The sequence below is a fragment of the Schistocerca cancellata genome, chromosome 10 (assembly GCF_023864275.1).
Source record: "Schistocerca cancellata isolate TAMUIC-IGC-003103 chromosome 10, iqSchCanc2.1, whole genome shotgun sequence".
Taxonomy (NCBI): Eukaryota; Metazoa; Arthropoda; class Insecta; order Orthoptera; family Acrididae; genus Schistocerca; species Schistocerca cancellata.
Window position 1 is genome coordinate 75,060,533 of NC_064635.1, and position 15,672 is coordinate 75,076,204.

Genomic DNA, 15,672 nt, shown 5'->3' on the forward strand with positions numbered 1-15,672 from the left:
TGGCACCCCATACCATCACGCCGGGTGATACGCCAGTATGGCGATGACGAATACACGATTCCAATGCGCGTTCACCACGATGTCGCCAAACACGGATGCGACAATCATGATGCTGTAAACAGAACCTGGATTCATCCGAAAAAATGACGTTTTGCCATTCGTGCACCCAAGTTCGTCGTTGAGTACACCATCGCAAGCTCTCCTGTCTGTGATGCGGCGTCAAGGATGACCGCAGCCACGGTGTCTGAGCTGATAGTGCATGCTGCTGCAAACGTCGTCGAACTGTTCGTGCAGATGGTTGTTGTCTTGCAAACGTCCCCATCTGTTGACTCAGGGATCGAGACGTGGCTGCACGATCCGTTACAACAATGCGGATATGATGCCTGTCATCTCGACTGCTAGTGATACGAGGCCGTTGGGATCCAGCACGGCGTTCCGTATTACCCTCCTGAACCCACCGATTCCATGTTCTGCTAACAGTCATTGGATGTCGAGCAACGCGAGCAGCAATGTCACTATACGATAAACCGCAATCGCGATAGGCTGCAATCCGACCTTTATCAAAGTCGGAAACGTGGTGGTACGCATTTCTCCTCCTTAGACGAGGCATCACAACAACGTTTCACCAGGCAACGCCGGTCAACTGCTGTTTGTGTATGAGAAATCGGTTGGAAACTTTCCTCATGTCATCACACTGTAGGTGTCGCCACCGGCGCCAACCTTGTGTGAATGCGATAATAATTTGGATATCATAGGAGTTTCTTCCTGTCGGTTAAATTTCACGTCTGTAGCACGTCATCTTCTTGGTGTAGCAATTTTAATGGCCAATAGTGTAGCTGTCAATTTTGGCATGGTTACATAATATGTTGTCAGGTTATAAAATCGTGCAAGAACGAGTGACTTAGTTACTAGGTAATAGCAAATACTGTTAATTCGATGTAATACATTGAAACAACGTTAATTAATTATAAGTTTGCTTTGTACGAAGAATTAACGTTTTCGCTATACACAGAATGTTTGAAAAGTCACAGAAAAAGCAGTTGCTAATGGTTTAGTGCTCAAGAAAAACCTCAGCTTCTACTCACGTTGCATATGCCGGTCTTCTCGTTTGCGGCGCACAGCGTACTTTCGATAATGGTACCTGCACTGTAGAACTCACTGCATATTTCGTTGCTAAGTACCGTCACATCAGTCCACTGAAGAAGCTCTGGGCAGCAAGCCTCTGTAACCAAAGAATTTCTTCATGTCATCTTGTCTCTTTTTCATTATGAAGATCCAGTTATAGCACCCATTAGTAGGAACATAAAACAATGTCAGTTCCAAGGCATTCGAAATGTAGGAGGCTCTGAGTAACTAACTGCTAAAAGCGCAATAGTAATTTTTGCAAGTATCAGTGAACGCTGCCTCCATTTATCCAGCCTGTTTCATTGTGCTAGAGATTGAATCATTTTCCACCTCTCGAATAAATTATTCGTTTGTGTACATAGTTACATACTGGTTATTCACAGATGAATGGACAACACAGAGAAACGCACTTGAATTTTATCATCAGGTGTATACTCATTAGTTTTCAGCAAATCTTATGACACTGGTGATAGATTAATAGTAAAGGAAGAGATTAAGATCTTACTCCTCTTCACTGCAACTGACTTTATTTTCAATCGGTAATTTATCGGTGAAGTCAAAGAATTTATCCAAAACAAGCAATTGCAGATTAAATGAAAATTGTCTTTCATAATTCTTGATGTCTCTTTGCATTTGGTATGGATTTTTGTGATATTGTGATGCGCTCCTTGCATGCCTAAGGAGAGATTTTTTGAAGAATATGAAAAGTTTCCATGCATTGTGTTTCTTTATCTTTTCCAAATTCATTGTGATATACTTATAACTAATTTTAATCAGCAATTATGTGCGCCAGTGATGTGATTTCAGTGACTCCTTTTAGAAGAATGTTCAAAATCATCGTGAATGAGTACCAATGTTTACTATAATTCTCCAACTCGTATACACTTTCATTTCTAGGGACCATTTACGCAAAAACATTTTACCAAACGACACTAAATGGTTTCTTTCCTTGTCTGAGAATGATGTAAAATAAGAAAATCGGAATAATTTTTGTATTGCACTGCAAAAGTCAGATCAATATCTATTTCGAAATAGTTTCTAATACTCTGCTATTTCATATACTCCTCTTTATTTGCTACAGCAATGTTTGATATTATTGCCTATGTACAAAGGGCAGAAAGGCAAAGCAGGAATGGCTGGGGAAGAAATATTAATCTGTATAATCCTGCCTACCTATAAGAAACATAAATGTAACGTATAAGGAAATTAAAGAAATCTTTGGACAGATGAGAAATATATTTCTAATCATCATGAGTTCAGGTAGAAAGGCAATACTAACCAAAGGAGAGAAGCCTGGAGGGAGTTGAGGCCATGGAATGAGAACAGGAAAATGATGAGGTAGATGAGAAAAGGGAAACTCAACGAAGCATTTGATAAAGCACTGATAGACTTTGTAACGTTATTGTCATGAATGGGTACAAATTTTAATTACTTCATATTGCACAACATCACTTAATACGTGCCTAGAATGACGTAGTCGAGCATTTTACGTGTAGAGCCCTGGAACAGAGAGAACAGCTTCACTCAACCCTAGAAGAAAGCTCTTACTTGTGGAGGTGTTGGAAAGCAAATTCAAAAGTCTAACTTTCTTTCTGACATTTAAATAGTATTTAAGTAAAAGTAAATATAGGTCTGATTACCTGCTTAAGTCCAGATTTAAGTTACTTAGTCTTCGTGTGAACCCACCTGGATAGCCCTGCACATTAAAGCACTGCTTTCGGAAAGGGGAGGGCGGACTCAGATCGAATCCACCCAGTGGATAAATGATGAGGGTCTGTGTGACGGCCAGCCTGGATGTGGTTTTTAGGTGGTTTATCACATCCTACTAGATGAATACCGAAGTGGTACACAAGTCTGCCTCAATTAAACGCTTCACAAACATTTTTAAACTTTCGCTCACTTACATGCAGGCAGTTGGGGTACACATATTCTATCCCAGGGTGTAACGGAGTGGTTGCAGAAAGGGGTCCCCTTCAAATAACAAAGCCAAATACGTTTATAACAATGTCTATTAATAACTATGCTGACCCCGCGCCAGTGCAGGAAAAAGAACAAGAGGAAAGCCTTTTTATGAGAATGAACTATGTAAGGGATTGCTTTGTTAACGAAAGTGAGCAGTATATGACATAAAAAAATCACAAAGCTTCTCAGTCCAGAGAGGGGGGGGGGGGGGGTGCAACATTGTCGTTAGCCGGCAAGAGTTAAACAGAACAGGGAGCAGCTGTGCTGGAGTGCAGAGCATCACCAAAGGACGACAGTGGCGCCGCACTGCCGGGATGGAATTGAACAATCACGCCAGACTGTGGCCTTCGCTCGGAGAATTCAGTCAAAGCTAACAGTACACTGTGAGGAAGGGGTCTTGCAACAGTCGCCGGAACGTCGGAATTTTATAGCTAACAATGCGGCCTGAAACCTAGAAGAAATTTATTGACTGTGACAACGGCCGCGGAAGCCTGTGTTTACAAAGTTACGAGAGTTTGATTACGCCTAAGGTCCTGTTTTCAGTCAGTTGCCAGTTTTGAGGGAAATCGCGGCATCCGTATGCACCACAACATAGGTGGAAGACTCCGCCACTATCTTCTCAACCGGCCTAGCTCGTCAGAGACATTACATTCGGGAGGGGTGTTTTAAGTGCACGCAACAGTACAGCATTGCTTCTTAGATTAGCTGCTGCTGTTAACGGGTATTATTGAGTATAGATGACTTTGCATATCAAAATACACTACTGGCCCTTAAAACCCACGAAGATGACGTGCTACAGACGCGAAATTTAACGGACAGCAAGAAGATGCTGTGATATGCAAATGATTAGCTTTTCAGAGCATTCACACAAGGTTAGCGCCGGTGGTGACGCCTACAATGTGCTGACATGATCAAAGTTTCCAACCGATTTCTCATACACAAACAGCAGTTGACCGGCGTTGCCTGGCGTTCCAACCAATTACTCATACGCAAACAGCAGTTGCCTGGTTGCCTGGTGAAACGTTGTTGTGATGCCTCGTGTAAGGAGGAGAAATGCGTACCATCACGTTTCCGACTTTGATAAAGGTCGGTTTGTAGCCTATCGCGATTGCGGTTTATCGTATCTCGACATTGCTGGTCGCGTTGGTCGAGATCCAATGACTGTTAGCAGAATATGGAATCGGCGGGTTCAGGAGGGTAATACGGAACGCCGTGCTGGATCCCAACGGCCTCGTATCAAAAGCAGTCGAGATGACAGGCATCTTATCCGCATGGTTGTAACGGAGCGTGCAGCCAAGTCTCGATCCCTGAGTCAACAGATGGCGACGTTTGCAAGACAATAACCATCTGCACTAACAGTTCGACGACGTTTGCAGCAGCATGGACTGTCAGCTGGGAAACCATGGCTACGGTTACGCTTGACGCTGCATCACAGACAGGAGCGCTTGCGATGGTGTACTCAATGACCAACATGGGTGCAGGAATGGCAAAACGTCATTTTTTCGCCATACTGGCGTCTCACCCAGCGTGACAGTATGGGGTGCCATTGTTTAAACGTCTGGGCCACCTCTTGTTCGCATTGACGGCACTTTGAACAGTGGATGTTACATTTCAGCTGTGTTACGACCCGTGGCTCTATCCTTCATTCGAACCCTGCGAAACCATATTTTTCGGCAGGATAATGCACGAACGTGTGTTGCAGGTCCCGTACGCGCCATTCTGGATACAGAAAATGTTCGACTGCTGCCCTGGCCAGCACATTCTACAGATCACTCACCAACTGAAAACGTCTGGTCAATGGTGGCGGAGCAACTGACTCGTCACAATACGCCAGTCATTACTCTTGGTGAACTGTGTTATCGTGTTGAAGCTGCATGGCCAGCTGTACCTGTACACGCCATCCAAGCTCTGTTGCCCAGGCGTATCAAGGCCGTTATTGCGGCCAGAGGCGGTTGTTATGGGTATTCTCAGGATCTATATACCCAAAATGCGTGAAAATGTAATCACTTGTCAGTTCTAGTATAATATATCTGTCCAATGAATACCCGTTTATCATCTGCATTTCTTCTTGGTGTAGCAATTTTAATGGCCAATAGTGTGTAAATGGGACTAGACTTTACGTTTTTACTTCGAAAGACAGTAGCTGGTGACGATCAGTTACTGGTTCCTTCGTTTGATGAAAATAGTGTTACGGTATTTGACAGAAAACTATAACGAGGCAGAATGTGTTCGCTATAACGCTGCCGCATTACTAGGGGAAAGATAACTTCACTTTAAGAGCAAATAAATCTACTCGAGTCACAGTCAACATTGTTATGCCAGTATGTGTTTGTCCAGTAGACTCACAACATTGGACTGTATCCCGGAAGAAGTAAAAGTGGCTCTGTGTGTGGCATGGCAAATGTAAGGCAGCCTGTCTTACTAAGATCTGGACGTATAAGCATGCAGACTTCGAGTTTTACAACTAAACATTGATGAGGGTGAATAAAAATACGATCAATAGTTGAGAGAAAAGTGATGGACAGTAAAGATTCAGTTGCCAAGGACGAAGACAAGCTGTTGCTTCGATAGAATATGGTATAGTACGAGCATTGCAGACTCAGAGAAAGGTAACTGGATCAAGATTGGATAGTAACGAGGGACGAAGTATAAAAGAGTGAATATGAGAGATGGAACTCTTCATCAACAGCCACTGAGTTCTGCCAGGGCTACCTTGTTGATTCGCAGCTCCGTATGATAAACAGTTCTACGCGCGTAGTCGTTTTCATTGTCTGCAGTGCGAGACAGCCCTATCTTCTATGTTCTGCATAATCTACACAGTATCATCAAAAGCAATGCGAACTTGACCGCTGGATTTCACGAGAAGCAGACACGCCAGTAGAAAAGTAGCAGAGAGTGTTGAGAGGAGATAAGCAGTAACAGCAAGATGGTTCGGTTACGAAAACTCAGACTGTAAACATAGGCTGGTCGTTGGGTATCATCTGAGAAAAAAATCCATCAGGGTATTTGAACCCATCTAAAGACGCCAAAATCGGATGGTAATATTATTGCGATGTGGAAACGCGAAGGAAAAGCCACCGCCAAACAAACACCAGTTAGACATCGCGTACTGTCGAGCATTGTGCAGGCTGGTTGTAAACAAACGCGTGAAATAAACGGAAAGAACCACTGGCGAGCTTAAAAGCGCTATCAGCAGTCTAGATAGCAGAGTGACTGGGTTTAGAGAACTAAAAATAGTGGGGTACAACGGTAGAACAGGTCCTGATAAACAGTAGAAATCTTTAATGAGTGATAAACTGGACAGCTTCTGTAAAGTGTGGACGGTAGGAGACGAGGTACTGGCAGAAATAAAGCTATTAGGACGGGGCGTGAGTCGTGCTTGGGTAGCTCAGTTGGTGGACCACTTGACCGTCAAAGGCAAAGGTCCCGTGTTCGAGTATCGGTCCGGCACATAGTTTTAATATTCCAGGAAGTTTCATATCAGCGCACACTCCGCTGCAGAGTGAAAATCACATTCTGGAAACATCCCCCAGGCTGTCGCTAAGCCATGTCTCTACAATATCCTTTCTTTCAGGAGTGCTAGTTCTGCAAGCTTCGCAGGAGAGCTTCTGTATTGTTGGGAAGGTAGGAGACGAGGTACTGGCAGAAGTAAAGCTGTGAGGATGGGGCCTGAGTCGTGCTTGGGTAGCTCAGATGGTAGAGCACTTGCCCGCGAAAGGCAAAGGTCCCGAGTTCGAGTCTCGGTCCGGCACACAGTTATAATCTGCCAGGAAGTTTCAGATGATCTTGAGGTGGTGCAAAGAGCTTCGCTCGCACGGGAAAGCGGTCTGCGTGGCGCCACCTGGGGAAGGTGTGTTGCCTTCCGAAACTGGGTTAAAACCGCCAGGAGACCCTCTGATTCCCGGAAACCTTCAGAATGTCTGAAGTGTTCTGTAGCTCAGAGGAACCTGAGTGGGGCAGGTACCGTAATGTCCTATCCCGTGGCCTTGACGTGGCCCCGGCGCTCAGTAACCCCCTTAGATGGGGTGAAGCTAACACGGGAAGGGCCGTCCATGCATGACGTTAAAAGGCTAGCCCTTAACTGGGTGCAATCCTCACTGAACCGCACTGGCCCACCGTGAATTATCAAAAGCGGTGGGTGAGACATGGTCGGCCATGATCCCCCAGTACGTGTGGAGGCCTTCCGGGAAAAGTAACTAGGGTTTGAGTGCCGCACCGTCTCGATGATGTCAAAATCCACAACATAAGACCCGGGCCATACCATCATTTATATCACATCATCACTCTCATACCACCTCCGGGCTGTGGAACGGTGAGGGTTGTCGTTGTGTCAAGGAAGGACGTTAAACTCCCGTCAACGTAGGACGTTAAATGCCCCCAACCCAAGGCAAAAGCGAAGAGTGCATGGCACAGGGGGAGCTGTGTCTGAGGGACTATCCATCTGTCCCTTCTTTATTTTTGCAGGGCACAATACCAGCTGGTGTTCTGCATGCCGGCGACCTCGTTTGTCGGCGTGGGACCTCGGCGCGAGTCGGCAAGTGCGCTTCGCCGCGCCCGTGGGTAACCGGGGCGTGTTCTGCCAAACCCAGGGGGTGGTGACATCGCCTGGGCCAGGTTAGCTGAGTCCAGACCGTCGAACGACTGGGTGACCGGCCCGCCACTTGAATAGGAGCCGGTCCCTGGCCTGTAAGGTGGGAGCTCGGGCTAGTAGGCGGCGAAGGACGAGAAGTGCATCCGCTTCTCCGGAGTGCGGGGTGCACTTGCCGATAAACGCTGGGAGAAATCGTCGGTGACGAGGCCACTGAAGGGGACCAGGACACTGGCAACGGTGTACTGAACTCGGCGGCTCAGGGATGCCCTTGACCTAGGGACGAGGTTTGTGGGAGAGCTGCATCTTAGTCCCCCCCCCCCCCCCCCATGCCAGAGGAGCCAGTCCGGGGTAAGAGACGGGCTTCCAACCTTTTTTCGCTTGTCTAACAATGATGGCCACTGAAGAGACAAGCGACTTAAGTGCGCCCATAGGGGCTTCGATGCTATCTGATCCCTCGCCACAGGAAGGCCTGGGTCAAACCACGGACGAAAGCAATCTCGAGAGACATATGAGGATTACACAGCTTTTAGATCAAAACACTAAAAATGGGAAAATTAATCAGGTCGCAGTGCAGGCAATTAAAAATGAACTGGCGGCATGGGCGATAGCCAACGCAAAACTAGAAGGAAGAACTGAAGAGCTGGAAAAGGAAAACGAACGGCTCAGGAAACAACCAGGGAGGACATGGGCCGACGTCGCAGCACAAGCTGCGCCAAAGGCCCAAACAACAAAAGAGACTATTGCAAAAGTCTCTAAACGACCAGATACAGCAGTCTTCTTAAGACCATTACCCGGCCAGGACATTAAGAAGGTGCAGGAAGTGTTTGCTACCACAGTAAATCCCGTAAGAGAAAAGATCAGGATAAACAAGGTAAAGGTAACAAAAAATGTAGTTATTGTAGATGTAGCTTCAGAGGAAGATAAAAATAAGCTTTTAGAAAACCAAAAATTATGTAAGTCAGTAAAATGTGAACCCCCCCGAAAGCGGAATCCACTAGACATTCTGTATGACGTCCCAAAATCAATGACAGACGAAGACCTATGTGACACCCTGTATCAACAAAACCTTGACAACTCAAATATTAGTATGGAAACCTTTCTAAAAGATTTTAAACTCAGATTCAAGACAGGACCTAGGGACAGAGACGTAGTTCACCATGTTGCCGAAGTTACAGGTGGACTATGGAGAACACTGACAGCTATGGGCAGGGTGTACATAGGTTTTCACGCCATAAACGTGAAAGACTACCTAATCGTACCCCGTTGTCACAATTGTGGGGACATTGACCATATTCATAAAGATGCGGAGAGGACGATCATGCAAGAAAAGATTCTAGGAAATCCGCTGTATGCATACCATGTATACGAAGGGGCAAAAAGACGTGCGGCACAACCGGAGGGAATTGCCCAACATATAAATTACCCGAACAACGCCTAATCTCCAGAACGGATTATGGCTGATGACAACAACAAAACCAGATCAGCCAATAAAAGAAAGTCTCCGAGTAAGAAGAGAAGGGACGCAGAAAGAGCAGAGAAATTCAAAGAATTTCTGAAATGTCCAGGAGACAAAGAAAATGGAGACAACTGTTGTTGATTCAAGCACCCAAACCGAACCAGACATAGAAATAGAAGAAATAGAAGAAACGGCTGACTCAGATACTTCGACAGAGCCCAAGACTCTGGGTCATTTGAGTGTCAACTCGACACTCAACCCAGAGGCAGAAAGCTTCATCACCAGTTATGAAAAAACAAGCCCAAAACAGACAATCATGGTTGACCTATGCATACAGACGGAGCCAGAAGACGAAACAGAAGACAGTCTGCGACCGGTAGAAAGTAATAGCATTGTTCCGCTTCAGGAAGGATCTCTCCAAACTATTGTACAAGATAATACAATCACAACTACAATGCATATGGAAGTATTTCCGAGAGCCCCAGATCCGGATCTTAGAAGAATCTACCCGAACCTGGAGCTTGCGATGCAACTTTCACGCTTGGAGCAGCCGGTTGTCCTTACCACAGCACTTAGGCACGTCGTACGTATAGGGCATAAATATGGCAGAAAGGTCACCTTCTCGACAATGGAGGCTGTGGATAGAATACAGTTAAAGTCAATGGATCTTCCCACAGATTTCGGAGCTCTGCGTGACTTGCTCAGAAGGGTTTTCGAGAGAAGAGGTGAGGAATTCAACTTGCAAGAGATCTATGTGCAATCTGTACTTGCGAACGGCCGAATTGCTTCAGATTACAACAAACCATGGCCTGATTGCTATTTCCACACCTACTTCCCATAACATCTGAAATTGTAATAGGACAAATAAACATCCATAACAGTCGGCTGGTCATGCAGGAGCTTCGGAAGGTAGTGGAGGAGAGGAGACTGGATGTAGTCTGTCTGCAGGAGCCATACTCCAGGGCGGGGCAGATTTCCTTCATGTCTGCCTCTTTGCAGACTATCTCTACCGGAGAAGAGCCGAAGGCAGTCTTAATAGTCACAAACAAGGCCCTAAGGGCCACTACACTAACACAGCTATCAAACAGTCATTGCAGTGTAGTAGAATTACAAACACCAGTAGGACTGAAACTTTCTGGCAGATTAAAACTGTGTGCCCGACCGAGACTCGAACTCGGGACCTTTGCCTTTCGCGGGAAAGTGCTCTACCATCTGAGCTACCGAAGCACGACTCACGCCCGGTACTCACAGCTTTACTTCTGCCGGTATCTCGTCTCCTACCTTCCAAATTTTACAGAAGCTCTCCTGCGAAACTTGCAGAACTAGCACTCCTGAAAGAAAGGATATTGCAGAGACATGGCTAAGCCACAGCCTGGGGGATGTTTCCAGAATGAGATTTTCACTCTGCAGCGGAGTGTGCGCTGATATGAAACTTCATGGCAGATTAAAACTGTGTGCCCGACCGAGACTCGAACTCGGGACCTTTGCCTTTCGCGGGCAAGTGCTCTACCATCTGAGCTACCCAAGCACGACTCACGCCCGGTACTCACAGCTTTACTTCTGCCAGTATCTCGTCTCCTACCTTCCAAACTTTACAGAAGCTCTCCTGCGAAACTTGCAGAACTAGCACTCCTGAAAGAAAGGATATTGCGGAGACATGGCTTAGCCACAGCCTGGGGGATGTTTCCAGAATGAGATTTTCACTCTGCAGCGGAGTGTGAGCTGATATGAAACTTCCTGGCAGATTAAAACTGAAAATCTCATTCTGGAAACATCCCCCAGGCTGTGGCTAAGCCATGTCTCCGCAATATCCTTTCTTTCAGGAGTGCTAGTTCCGCAAGTTTCGCAGGATAGCTTCTGTAAAGTTTGGAAGGTAGGAGACGAGACACTGGCAGAAGTAAAGCTGTGAGTACCGGGCGTGAGTCGTGCTTGGGTAGCTCAGATGGTAGAGCACTTGCCCGCGAAAGGCAAAGGTCCCGAGTTCGAGTCTCGGTCGGGCACACAGTTTTAATCTGCCAGGAAGTTTCATATCAGCGCACACTCCGCTGCAGAGTGAAAATCTCATTCTGGAAACCAGTAGGATGAATACACCTCGTGAACATGTATTTCCAATATGGAGGAAATTTTGAAGATTTCTCAGACCACCTTGCGAGAATCATCACGACACTACGCGGACGTAGAGTTATTGTTACAGCAGACATCAATGCGAAGTCCCCTATGTGGTACAGCGGCACAAGGGATGCTAATGGTGAGAAGGATGAAGAATTAATCATGGCTTCCCAACTTGTAGTGGCAAATAAACCTGGTAATCCCCCCACCTACAGTAGAGGTGGAGGGCAGGGAACAAACATCGATGTCACCCTGGCAACTGCTAACGCCATCAGCATCATTGAAGGCTGGAAAGTTATTGAACACGCCACTACAAGTGATCATAATTACCTTCTGCCTCAGAGAAGAAGGGTGCCGCTGGGACCTAGGATGGGAAATCCAACTAAATTACAATAAAACCGATTGGGACTGCCTGGCTTGGGAGTGTGACATTCCGCCGTTGCCGGAAGGTGACCTGGACATAGATAGGTACGCCGAAGAGCTGGTAGGGTCGATAGTCAGCGCGGTCAAGGCCGCTGTGCCAACCAGGAGGAGAGCCGTGGCGGCTTCCCCATCGCCATGGTCTACCGATCTTGAACATATGCGTCAGTCTGTGAGACGGGCGAGGAGGTACTACCAGCGAAATGCCGTCTGGCAAGAAAAACAGTTCTGGCTGCAGCAGTACAGGGAAGAAAAAGAACGATTCCAAAAAGAATTAAAACAAGTAAGAATGTAAAGTTGGGAGAGGTACGTTCTGAGCCAGCTAGCCACAGATCCTTGGAGAATACCATACAAACTGGTCAGGGAAAAAATCAGGTCCCCTGCGGTTCTCTCTACAATCAGAGACGGAGACAGAATGACAGAGTCGTGGCAGGAAACCGCTGAAGTTCTCCTGTGCACTCTGCTGCCAGATGACGAGGCAAATGAGGAGGACGACCTCCAACAACAAATTCGCAGGGAGGATCTAAATGAATACACCAATAACACCATGGTGTACCCCTTCTCAGAGGAAGAAGTGGCTGCACAAATCAAATCACTAAAAAAGGGCAAAGCACCGGGGCCAGACGGCATAATCGCGGAGGTGGTGCAGTTCCTCGCCCCCCAGCTGGTGGCGTCTCTCACGGGACTGTTCAATGAGTGTCTAAGAACAGGAAGTTTCCCCAAAATATGGAAAAGGGCCAACGTAATAATCATTAAAAAAGGGAAGGACAAGAACCCCATAGAATCCAAATCCTACAGGCCAATCTGTCTCTTTGATAATCTAGGAAAACTGTTGGAGAAGCTACTAGCTGACAGACTGAAAGCGTACAGGATACTGCGCGGGATGAGCGACAGGCAGTTCGGCTTGCGGCCGGGGCGATCGGCGTCTGACGCAATTGCCCTGGCAGCTGAGGTCTGCAGCTCAACCCCGCACAAGTATGTGGTAGGCATCATGGTGGACATCAGTGGCGCCTTCGACAACCTGTGGTGGCCCTCGCTCTTCTCCCGCTTGCGTGAGAAGGAGTGCCCAGGGCCCCTCTATGGCTGTCTGAGGAGCTATTGCATGGACAGGGAGGTATGGCTATCGTCGCCTAGCGGAAGAACAAGTAAAACCATCACGAAGGGGTGTCCCCAGGGATCAGTTCTGGGGCCACTCTTTTGGGATATAAACATAGAACCCCTCCTAGAGAAATTACAACTAAGTGAGGACGTGCTAGACGTGATAGCTTATGCTGACGACCTCCTCCTGCTGGTAGGCGGCTGCAGCCGAGAGGAACTAGAGCCTAAGGTAGAGCAAGCTATGATAGTGCTTCAGAAATGGTGTCAAGAAGCAAAAATGAAAGTTGCACCGCACAAATCCACATATATATTACTGAAAGGCAGTCTCGTCAGAAATCCAACCGTCAGAATTGAGGGAACTCCAGTTCTTCGGCGTCGAGAGGCTAGATACCTAGGAGTCACAATAGACGAAAAATGGAATTACAATACTCATATAGAAAACATTACGCAACGAGCATTAGAAATTTTAAATAATCTAATCAGTATAGGCCATAGAAGATTCCACCTACCTCCCAACTTGATCAAACTTTATCACAACAGTATCCTAACATCCTTAGTAGGATATGCGAGCGGGGTTTGGGCACACAGGCTCACGAGGGTGGTGCCCGCAGTGACCGTGAGAAGGGTGCAGCGGAACATGCTGTTGCGTTCAGTCGGGGCATACCGAACAACACCTGGGGGGGCTTTACTGACAATAATAGGATTATGTCCCTTAGACATAAAAATTAGAGAACAGGGAGCGTGGTACTGGGTCTCTAAAGGAAAGACAGAAAAGACCAGGGAAATCATGGGGGGTACAAGTTGGGGATAGATATGCAATAAAGAGAAGGGGCGAAGAGTTATGGCAACAGCAATGGGAAACTGAGGAAACGGGAAGAAGGGTATTCCAGCTACTACCGAACATCAGAGAAAGGCCTCAAATGAGCCACTTTGAGCCGAGCAGAGGTCTGCTGCACTTTCTTACAGGTCACGGGCCATATCCGACTGTGACTGTGATGCTCCGGATGGAACACCCGAACATGTCGTCTATGACTGCACGTTGTATGACGATGTGGCGCTCGAACTCAGGAATCAATTGCCAAACAGAGACACATACAACCTACTGCGACGTGGCGAGACCTTCAATGTCCTCAACAATTTGGCAAATGAAATATCCCAAAAGATCTTGAGGGATTTTATTAGTAACCAACACGGTTAGAGATAAAAAAAAAATAACCCGATGAAGACTTAGGTGCACCTGCAATTTCCGCCGAGCGCGGTACTGGCCGGTTGTTTCACACCTAGAATCCGCCGCGCTGTCGGATCAGGGGAGCAGGAGCACCATTCCCGGACTTGACATATGCACTAAGATTTGATAGGAAGTAGTTATACTAGAATAAGGTAAAATTAGAATACTAACATCACTAACATAGGTAGGGACTGCAGCGATTCCAAAAGTAGTAGGCCAGCCCAGTGCCAGGGGCACGCTCACTGGGATTAGCTCAGTGAGCAGGCCGTTTTTCAGTAGGTTTGTATTTCGACTGGCACACCTGTAACGCTGCAGAGTAGTTAGACTTAGAATAACCAGAGTAGTCAAGTAGTTAGATTAACCCTGTCCATAGTAAGTGCCATTAATTAAGTAGTATAAGCTGCTTGTTTTTCAAGTATAATAATTGGACCCACTAATTAGAAAAGGTGGTGTGTTAGTGTGTATCATACAATGTTTGTTGTTTATGAATAATTTGTATCACAATACCTTCTTTTCGATTGTTTTATAATAATGTTGTTGTATCAATGAAGTATTTAAAAAAAAAAATAAGAGCTTCGCTACTGGGAAGTGGATGACTGGAAACAAGTGATTTGTAATACTGATTCATGCTGTACACTGTGGCAAACCGACGGAGGGTTCAAATGACATCACCAACGAGTGACGAGGTTTCCCCAGCCGTCCCCATTGTAAAACAAAAGCTAATTTCCCAATAAATAAAATGGGTGTAAAACCGAATTTTGACGATAAATTCAAAGACGGCGGGAAATTTAAATATAACCCCGATATCGCTAGTGTATTTCCTCCCAGTCCTGTCGAAAATGTGTGTGAATTCCTAGTGGACCAAACTGCTGAGGTCATCGGTCCGTAGACTTACACACTACTTAACTAACTTATGCTGAGAACAACACACACACACACACACACACACACACACACACACACACACACACACACACACACACAACATGCCGGCCGGAGTGGCCGAGCGGTTCTAGACGCTACAGTCTGGAACTGCGCGACCGTTACGATCGTAGGTTCGAATCCTGTCTTGGGTATAGATGTGTGTGATGTCCTTAGGTTAGTTAGTTTTAAGTATTTGTACGTTCTAGGGGACTGATGACCTCAGAAGTTAAGTTCCATAGTGCTCAGAGCCATTTGACACACCCATACCCGAGGTAGGACTCGAACCTCCGGCGGGAGGGGCCGCGCAATCTGTGACATGGCGCCTCAAACCGCGCGGCCACTCCTGTTGAAGCAGGACTATTGTCCTAAGCATATTTTGTCTTAAAATTGTGTCGGTATTCCATAGACTGACGTTTTGTCTCCGGGTTGTAATGGTGTACCCACCTTTCGTTTCCTGTCACAATTGAATGGGGAAAGGCGTCACTCCATACCTGTAACGCGAGAGCAATTCCCGACAAATTTCAAGTCTGTGCACTTTCATTGTAGGAGTTAGCATCCGGGGTACCCGTCTTGCACAGATCTTCCGATAGCCAAGCAAAGACATAATGTGACCCACACGTGCTTGTGAAATGCCGATTGTGCTTGCAGTTTCTCAGTGAGTGATACGACGATCGTCCTGAATCATTGTGTCAACATTTTGCTTGTGAAACTCGGTGGTTGCTGTCACAGAACGTCCAACTCTTTGTGTGTCACGTAGGT

At 46.5% G+C, this 15,672-nt stretch overlaps 1 long non-coding RNA gene across 1 annotated transcript in view; it reads right to left on the bottom strand.

Annotated features, from left to right (window-relative positions):
- Positions 1-1,141: 1,141 nt before the first annotated feature.
- The window catches only part of LOC126106313 (uncharacterized), a 38,032-nt gene continuing 23,501 nt past the window's right edge, over positions 1,142-15,672 (bottom strand). Inside the window, exon 3 of the long non-coding RNA XR_007523329.1 lies at positions 1,142-1,222. This is a non-coding gene — a long non-coding RNA (uncharacterized LOC126106313). The remainder of the gene's footprint in view (positions 1,223-15,672) is intronic.